The sequence below is a fragment of the Triticum urartu genome, chromosome 5 (genome assembly GCF_003073215.2).
Source record: "Triticum urartu cultivar G1812 chromosome 5, Tu2.1, whole genome shotgun sequence".
Lineage (NCBI taxonomy): Eukaryota > Viridiplantae > Streptophyta > Magnoliopsida > Poales > Poaceae > Triticum > Triticum urartu.
In genome coordinates, this window is record NC_053026.1 from 368,055,753 (window position 1) to 368,063,520 (window position 7,768).

Genomic DNA, 7,768 nt, shown 5'->3' on the forward strand with positions numbered 1-7,768 from the left:
TACTGGGTATGAACCGCCCAGGAGGGGCGGGGTTATACCACTGGCAACTTATCAATGAAGATGGCGGTTTATACAAAGCCCGTTGACGGCCCAAGACCTAGAGGCGACTTAAGGCCCAAGCGAATGAACCGCCATATGTGTATGACTTGTTTTGTAAGGTAAGCGTAGTTAGTCACCGAGCCAGACACGTTGTGTATGAGCCGGCCGGGACTCCGTGAGCCACCGGGCGTTTTCCTGTGTATATAAAGGGACGATCCGACGGCGGTTTAGGGACAGGTAACAATAATCGAGAGCTATTGTAAGGGCATATTTATCCCCAAGTATTTTGGTGATTGATGACAACGCATTTGCGGACTAATCGTGTGCCTTGAGTATTCCAGACACTTCATTGCTAGGCACAAGACGATTGGGTGCCCCTCGAAGATTGATAAAGACGACGTCTTTTCTACGTTTCTTTTTGGTGGATTTGAGTCGTAGGAAAGCCGTACTATTAAGAGGGAGTCCGCGTTGGAAAGGTTTGGGTGGAATCATCACGTACACGTCTCCTTCTTGTCCCCTCCTTTTTCCTTGGAGCTTCCTCCATTTTCTTGCCTCCCTTGTCTGGTTGCTGTGGTTCATTGCGGTAGTACTGCTCCCAGGAAAACGGTACTACCGTAGGCATCCGCGGTAGTACCACGCCATGGCGCGGTAGTACCGCAGGTGCCCACGGTAGTACCGCTCCCCTGGAGCCGCACTACCGCTGCCCACCAGGCTAGTGCCGCCCCTTTGCGGTAGTAGGGGCGGATGTAATTTTTTACATCTGCACCTACCGCGGTAGTACCGCTTTTGCCGAGCGGTAGTACCGCGCTATGCAGTCAGGCAGTAGTACCGCCCCTCGGCAGTACTACTGTGTCGGGTTTTTGCTACTTCCATTTCTTTGCGGAAGTAGGCATGGAAGTTCCCTTCCCCTCCTAGCTGGGGTGTTTGCCTTGCGGTAGTACCGCATGGGGGGCGCGGTAGTACCACGCGTGCGGAAGTACCACCCCCAGCTCCTGCGCGTCTATTTATCTTTTCTGTTGCTGGGGTTGCGGCTGTACCGTGGGTCGGTACGGTAGTACCGCACAGCCGTGCGGTAGTACCGCTTGGTTGCAAGCAGTAGTACGGCGCGGCCTTACGGTAGTACCGCTGGCCAGGCGCGGTAGTGTTGGAAATATGCCCTAGAGGCAATAATAAATTGATTATTATTATATTTCCTTGTTCATGATAATCGTTTATTATCCATGCTAGAATTGTATTGATAGGAAACTCAGATACATGTGTGGATACATAGACAACACCATGTCCCTAGTAAGCCTCTAGTTGACTGGCTCGTTGATCAATAGATGGTTACGGTTTCCTGACCATGGACATTGGATGTCATTGATAACGGGATCACATCATTAGGAGAATGATGTGATGGACAAGACCCAAACCTAAGCCTAGCACAAGATCATGTAGTTCGTATGCTAAAGCTTTTCTAATGTCAAGTATCATTTCCTTAGACCATGAGATTGTGCAACTCCCGGATACCGTAGGAGTGCTTTGGGTGTGCCAAACGTCACAACGTAACTGGGTGGCTATAAAGGTACACTACAGGTATATCCGAAAGTGTCTGTTGGGTTGGCACGAATCGAGACTGGGATTTGTCACTCCGTGTAAACGGAGAGGTATCTCTGGGCCCACTCGGTAGGACATCATCATAATGTGCACAATGTGATCAAGGAGTTGATCACGGGATGATGTGTTACAGAATGAGTAAAAGAGACTTGCCGGTAACGAGATTGAACAAGGTATCGGGATACCGACGATCGAATCTCGGGCAAGTATCGTACCGCTAGACAAAGGGAATTGTATACGGGATTGATTAAGTCCTTGACATCGTGGTTCATCCGATGAGATCATCGTGGAACATGTCGGAGCCAACATGGGTATCCAGATCCCGCTGTTGGTTATTGGCCGGAGAGTCGTCTCGGTCATGTCTACGTGTCTCCCGAACCCGTAGGGTCTACACACTTAAGGTTCGATGACGCTAGGGTTATAGAGATATTAGTATGCGGTAACCCGAAAGTTGTTTGGAGTCCCGGATGAGATCCCGGACGTCACGAGGAGTTCCGGAATGGTCCGGAGGTAAAGATTTATATATGGGAAGTCTTGTTTTGGTCGCCGGAAAAGTTTCGCGCATTATCGGTATTGTACCGGGAGTGCCGAAAGGGGTCCAGGGGTCCACGAAGGGGGTCCACCTGCCCCGAGGGGCCACATGGGTTGTAGGGGTGTGCGCCTTGGCCTATATGGGCCAAGGGCACCAGCCCCAAGAGGCCCATGCGCCAAGAGATAAGGGAAAGGAAGAGTCCTAAAGGGGGAAGGCACCTCCTAGGTGCCTTGGGGAGGATGGACTCCTCCCTTGGACGCACCCTTCCTTGGAGGAAGGGCCAAGGCTGCGCCCCCCCTCTCCCTTGGCCCTATATATAGTGGGGGGAAGGGAGGGCAACAAAACCTAAGCCCTGGCGCCTCCCTCTCCCTCCCATGACACATCTCCCTCCTCCCGCAGCGCTTGGCGAAGCCCTGTTGGAATCCCGCTACTTCCACCACCACGCCATCGTGCTGCTGGATCTCCATCAACCTCTCCTCCCCCCTTGCTGGATCAAGAAGGAGGAGACGTCGCTGCTCCGTACGTGTGTTGAACGCGGAGGTGCCGTCCGTTCGGCGCTAGGATCATCGATGATTTGGATCACGACGAGTACGACTCCATCAACCCCGTTCTCTTGAACGCTTCCGCGCGCGATCTACAAGGGTATGTAGATCCACTCCTCCCTCGTTGCTAGATGACTCCATAGATAGATCTTGGTGACACGTAGGAAAATTTTGAATTTATGCTACGTTCCCCAACAGGTAGTACCGCTGGCCGCGGACTGGTTGGTGGGTAACGGTTGGATCCTTTTCCCACACTATATAAGGGGTCCCCTTCGTCCCCGTTGACTTACCTCTTCCACCCCTAAGCTCCATTATTGCTCCAAGCTCCATTTTCGCCCGATCTCACTCCCTAGCCGACCAAACTTGTTGATTTGCTCGGGAGTGGTTGAGAAGGCCCCGATCTACACTTCCACCAAGAGATATTTGATTCCCCCCACTAATCCCTTGCGGATCTTGTTACTCTTGGGTGTTTGAGCATCCTAGACGGTTGAGGTCACCGCGAAGCCATAGTCCATTGTGGTGAAGCTTCGTGGTGTCGTTGGGAGCCTCCAATTGAGTTGTGGAGATTGCCCCAACCTAGTTTGTAAAGGTTCGGTCGCCGCCTCCAAGGGCACCAATAGTGGAATCACGGCATCTCGCATTGTGTGAGGGCGTGAGGAGAATACAATGGCCCTAGTGGCTTCTTGGGAAGCATTGTGCCTCCACACCGCTCCAACGGAGACGTACTTCCTCTCAAAGGGAAGGAACTTCGGCAACACATCCTCGTCTCCACCGTCTCCACTCTTGGTTATCTCATGCCTTTACTTGTGCAAGCTTATTTGTTTCATATATCTTGCTTGCTTGTGTTCCTATCCTTATTGCATCATATAGGTTGCTCACCTAGTTGCATATCTAGACAAACTACTTTGATGCAAAGTTTAAATTGTTAAAGAAAAGCTAAAAATTGTTAGTTGCCTATTCACCCCCCTCTAGTCAACCATATCGATCCTTTCAGCTATGTCAACCGTATTCGCTCCCTGGTAATCGAAACCCTAACAATTCTAAGACATTAAAACTGAGCACTAATCGAGCCCTCTCAGGCCATTACCCTTTCGAACCATTGGATGCCTGTTGTGGATGTCCGTGGCCGTTAGATTTCATTCTAATCCTGATGGGCCTTCTTTTGCTGAGCTTCGGGCGCTGCACGTTTGGGCCGCTGCTCCCGTAACAAATTCGGAGATCTGATGTAAACTTCGGCCAAATGGGCTTGGGCCATGTTGTTGTAGCCGCAGAGCCACTGTCGCCCCTCCTCCCCCGTTCGCATTCTTCTCGCCTGATTCTCTCTCTCTGGTTTGCCTGCTCCCCTCCCTGACTTCTTGTTGTATCGAGATGCGCGAACGAACCAGCGCTCCAGCCATCAGCACTGCGCCCCTAGGGAGATGGAGATGCGTGGGATAGATTCTGGTGGTGCGTAGGCAACGCCTTATCTTCCTCTGCACCACAGGACCAGCAGATCCATCTTCCACAGCGACGGCGGCAGGGCGGTGCTGGTTCTTTTTTTAGCGCTATAGCGACGCCTTCCCCTCCTACTCCCCTTCTCTTATCCTCAGTCTCCGCTCTCCACCTGCCCGCCAACACCACTCCAGTCGCCCCCTCCGCGTGTGCGCTGCTCCTTTTGTCCGCTAATTTGGCCCATCCATATGTTCTTGGAGCAACCAATCTATTACCGGGGGAAAAGGTGAAGAACGGCACTATTAATTCCCTTGTACGGAGTATGTTTTTAGGACCCTTTATTTATGTTTTTCTCGACATATGGATTTATGGTCTACTATGTTGCCCCTTCTCATCTGGTATTGTCTCCGATGGTACCGCAACATCTGAACCCGTCAGTACAATTAGCTTGGCTATTTATATTGTTTGGAGATGAATCCAAAAATATGATCCCACGTGTACACTTAGCAATTGGTTATACTAACTGTGCATCGTTCTACAATGATAAATTTTCTAAGATAAACTTTCTAAGTTCACGATCAGATGCTGGGACTGTTTATGTTGTCTTGGTCGCCATTTTCTGTGTGTCACGTGCACACGCGTATATAATTTGAGATGCATTGCAAACTGACCTTAATATTTTGTCGCACAATTTTGAACTCCTCCATCTCCACATTTCTTATAATCATTTTTCAGATTCTTGCAGTCCATTTACTTCTAAAAAGGTGTAGTCCTCATAATGCATGTCTTTGGTCAATATAGACAGCTGCCTCAACCAGACCAGACAAGTTTTTTGAGCCTATATATTGTTTGACTACAAATTTGCTTCCATGAATGACAACTATGCCAATGTCAAGGTTTGCCACTCGGCTCGCTGTGTAAACATAAATCCCCATAGCAGAATTTACATATTTTGGATTTTTTATACAAATATAATTAAATGTAGTGTTTGTTCATTCATTTTTCTGATGTCCAGATCTGCTCTAAATGGCATAGATAATAACGGTATTTTTCAACCTTGGTCAGCAGCATGTCACCAGTAGCACTTAAGCTTATTATTCGGGGATTGCAGACCTAGAAACGTCTATTTTGCTACCATCAGTATCCATGTAACTAAGTTACTCCTCCACTGGTGCTTTTACTGAAACAATATTTTAGTCGATGTTACTAATGTGTTGTTGAGTAGCATCCAAGTGCGTGCTAGCACTGTAGTTTTGATAGCATTATCAATTTCAGTCTTACCCGCTTCCTTTTTGTGTACTCGTATGAAAATGTAATTATTCTCGCTTATAAAAAACTCTACCCATCTTTTCTAAATTTAGCTGTTTTACTTCTTCCGGTCCTTTTTAGTTCGCATATAAGATTTGATTGAAGTCAAGCCTCATAAAGTTTGACCAACTTTATAGAAAAAAGTATCAACATTCACAGTCTAAAATCAATACCAATAAATGTGTCATGACTTAAAGTTTCATATTGTATAACTTTAGCATAGCAGATGTTGATATTTTTTCATATAAATACGGTCAAAATTTATAAAGTTTGACTTCAAAGAATTTGCAGAGTAAAAAGGACAGGAGGGAGTACTTGAAACAACAGTTACATATTTTTGTCTCTAACTTGTCACAGCGCCCTCTTCAATGATGATATATATTACTATCGCTTTATTGAAAAAATAGATGGGTGCAGCAACGCGCGCCGCCATGATCTAGTACAACACAAAGCAGGAGTAGGTTTTTACCTCGTTGAGAGGGGCCGAACCTGGGTAAACTCTCCGTGTCCTTTGTCCCGTTTAACCCCTTCAAGCTAACCTAATTGCGATGATTATACGATTAAGTCCTTACGCTAGGACATCTGCCGTGTCAAGTCCATGATAGATAATTTCCAACATTTGTAATAATGTGTTTTGTACTTCTGATGAACTTTTATAATAAATCCAGATTATTTTCGTAAAAGAAAAACAGTTATTACAACAGATAAACTATAAAATGGCATCACCATTTCAAAACTCGGCAAAAAAAAAAACGCTCAAACATCTAGGACGGGCCGGCTCAAACCGCTCTGCGTGCTCTGCATGCATGGGTCGAGAGTCCCCACAGCCTTTTCGGCCCGGCATGTCAGTGAGCATGGTAACCATACCCTTGTAGGAGTACGTGACAACACGATATCCGGAACGGTACTGCTAAAAATCGCGAAGTCTCAGTCGACTCATAGACTATTAGATCTACTACTGCTTTTAAATGTGTGCAAACTACTTTTTATTTGTAAATTGGCCCGTGTAAATGGACGGACTAGTGGGCTGCTTTCATGTCTTGTTTTTCTTATCAGCTTTGGATGGGCTAGGTAGGGGAGTGGCGGGCTTTGAACGGTGTGTCTTTTTTTTTTTGCCTGCAAAGTTTACAAAGTCTAAGAGTGAAAAGGAAAAGAATTCGTACACTGCGGTAGCATGTTTTGTGAGTTTTTCTCCCTTTTCTTTTTCCTAGAATCCGTGTGCGTATGTGTGGTTGTTGTTGATAGAAAATATCCCTAAATATATAGTTTTTTATGTAGTTTTTCTAGTGCAGCATCCATTTTTTAGAACCAGAGTTTCCTTTTTTCAGATGTGTGTACACGCACACATTTTTGTATAGAACAAGCACCCATGTCTCCTTTTCTAGGTTTTTTAGCTTTGGCTTTGTGTTAAGTATGTCAGTCTAAAAGAAGTATAGATGGAAATATCTAATCCAAAAAATCTATTTTATGTGAATTTGTTATTCTTAGTCGACCAAGAATTAGCCAAGTCTTAGTCGATTCGGTAGCAATGGGACCTCTATTGTAAGTGTTGCCCCAGAATGCAACTCCATGTCTTCAAAGCGACCAAGAATTGGTAATTTTTTGTTTGTTTTTTTTCTCTCATGTCCAATAAGTTTGCTTCCATTTTTCTTTTTGGTGATGGGCTGTTTTAGGGTGTCTCTGGCCCGCTCCTTCGTTCTTCTTTATTTTATGCTTGGGCAGGGATGTGTGATAGCCTGGCCTTTTCTGGATTTATTTATGTGTTTTTTATTTTATTTTCTTGCCTCTTATTTATCTTTTCATAAGTGATTTTTAACAAAAATAAATCGGCGTTCTTGTGACATTGATTTTATTTTGCATTTGTATTTTTACCATTTTTCTTGTTTCATTCTTATTTTTATTTTGTTCATTTATTTACTTTACAAAAAATCCATGTTTCTTATTTATTTATTTATATTTTGTCTTCTTAGTGCATTTAAAATCCTTTTCTTCACTATTAGGCGCAATTGTAAGTGTCGCCATTGAACGTAATTTATTAGTCTTTTGTCAAGAGAAGGGCAATTGCATGTCTGTCCCTCGGTATCCAACTGCAAGTGTCATCCCCTACTGCAATTGCATGTCCACATACCCGACTGCAACTAACATTTATTTTCTAAGTGCGGTGGGAGAGGGAGGGGGGGTTGCATGTGCGATACCAGGCTTGCAACTGCAACCGTCGCCTTCGAATGCAACTACATGTCCCCCTTTCGATTGCAACTGGCCTTGTGTTTTTTTGTCAGAGAGGGGGGGGGGGTTGCATATCCAAAAGTAGTCTTGCAAT

General features: G+C 45.7%; 1 long non-coding RNA gene across 1 annotated transcript; it reads left to right on the forward strand.

The window, feature by feature from the left end:
• The first annotated feature begins 4,019 nt into the window (after window positions 1–4,019).
• On the forward strand, window positions 4,020–5,366 carry LOC125509077. Its single transcript, XR_007283946.1, has 2 exons — window positions 4,020–5,036; window positions 5,156–5,366. It is a non-coding gene; the product is annotated as an uncharacterized LOC125509077 (long non-coding RNA).
• Window positions 5,367–7,768: the final 2,402 nt, after the last annotated feature.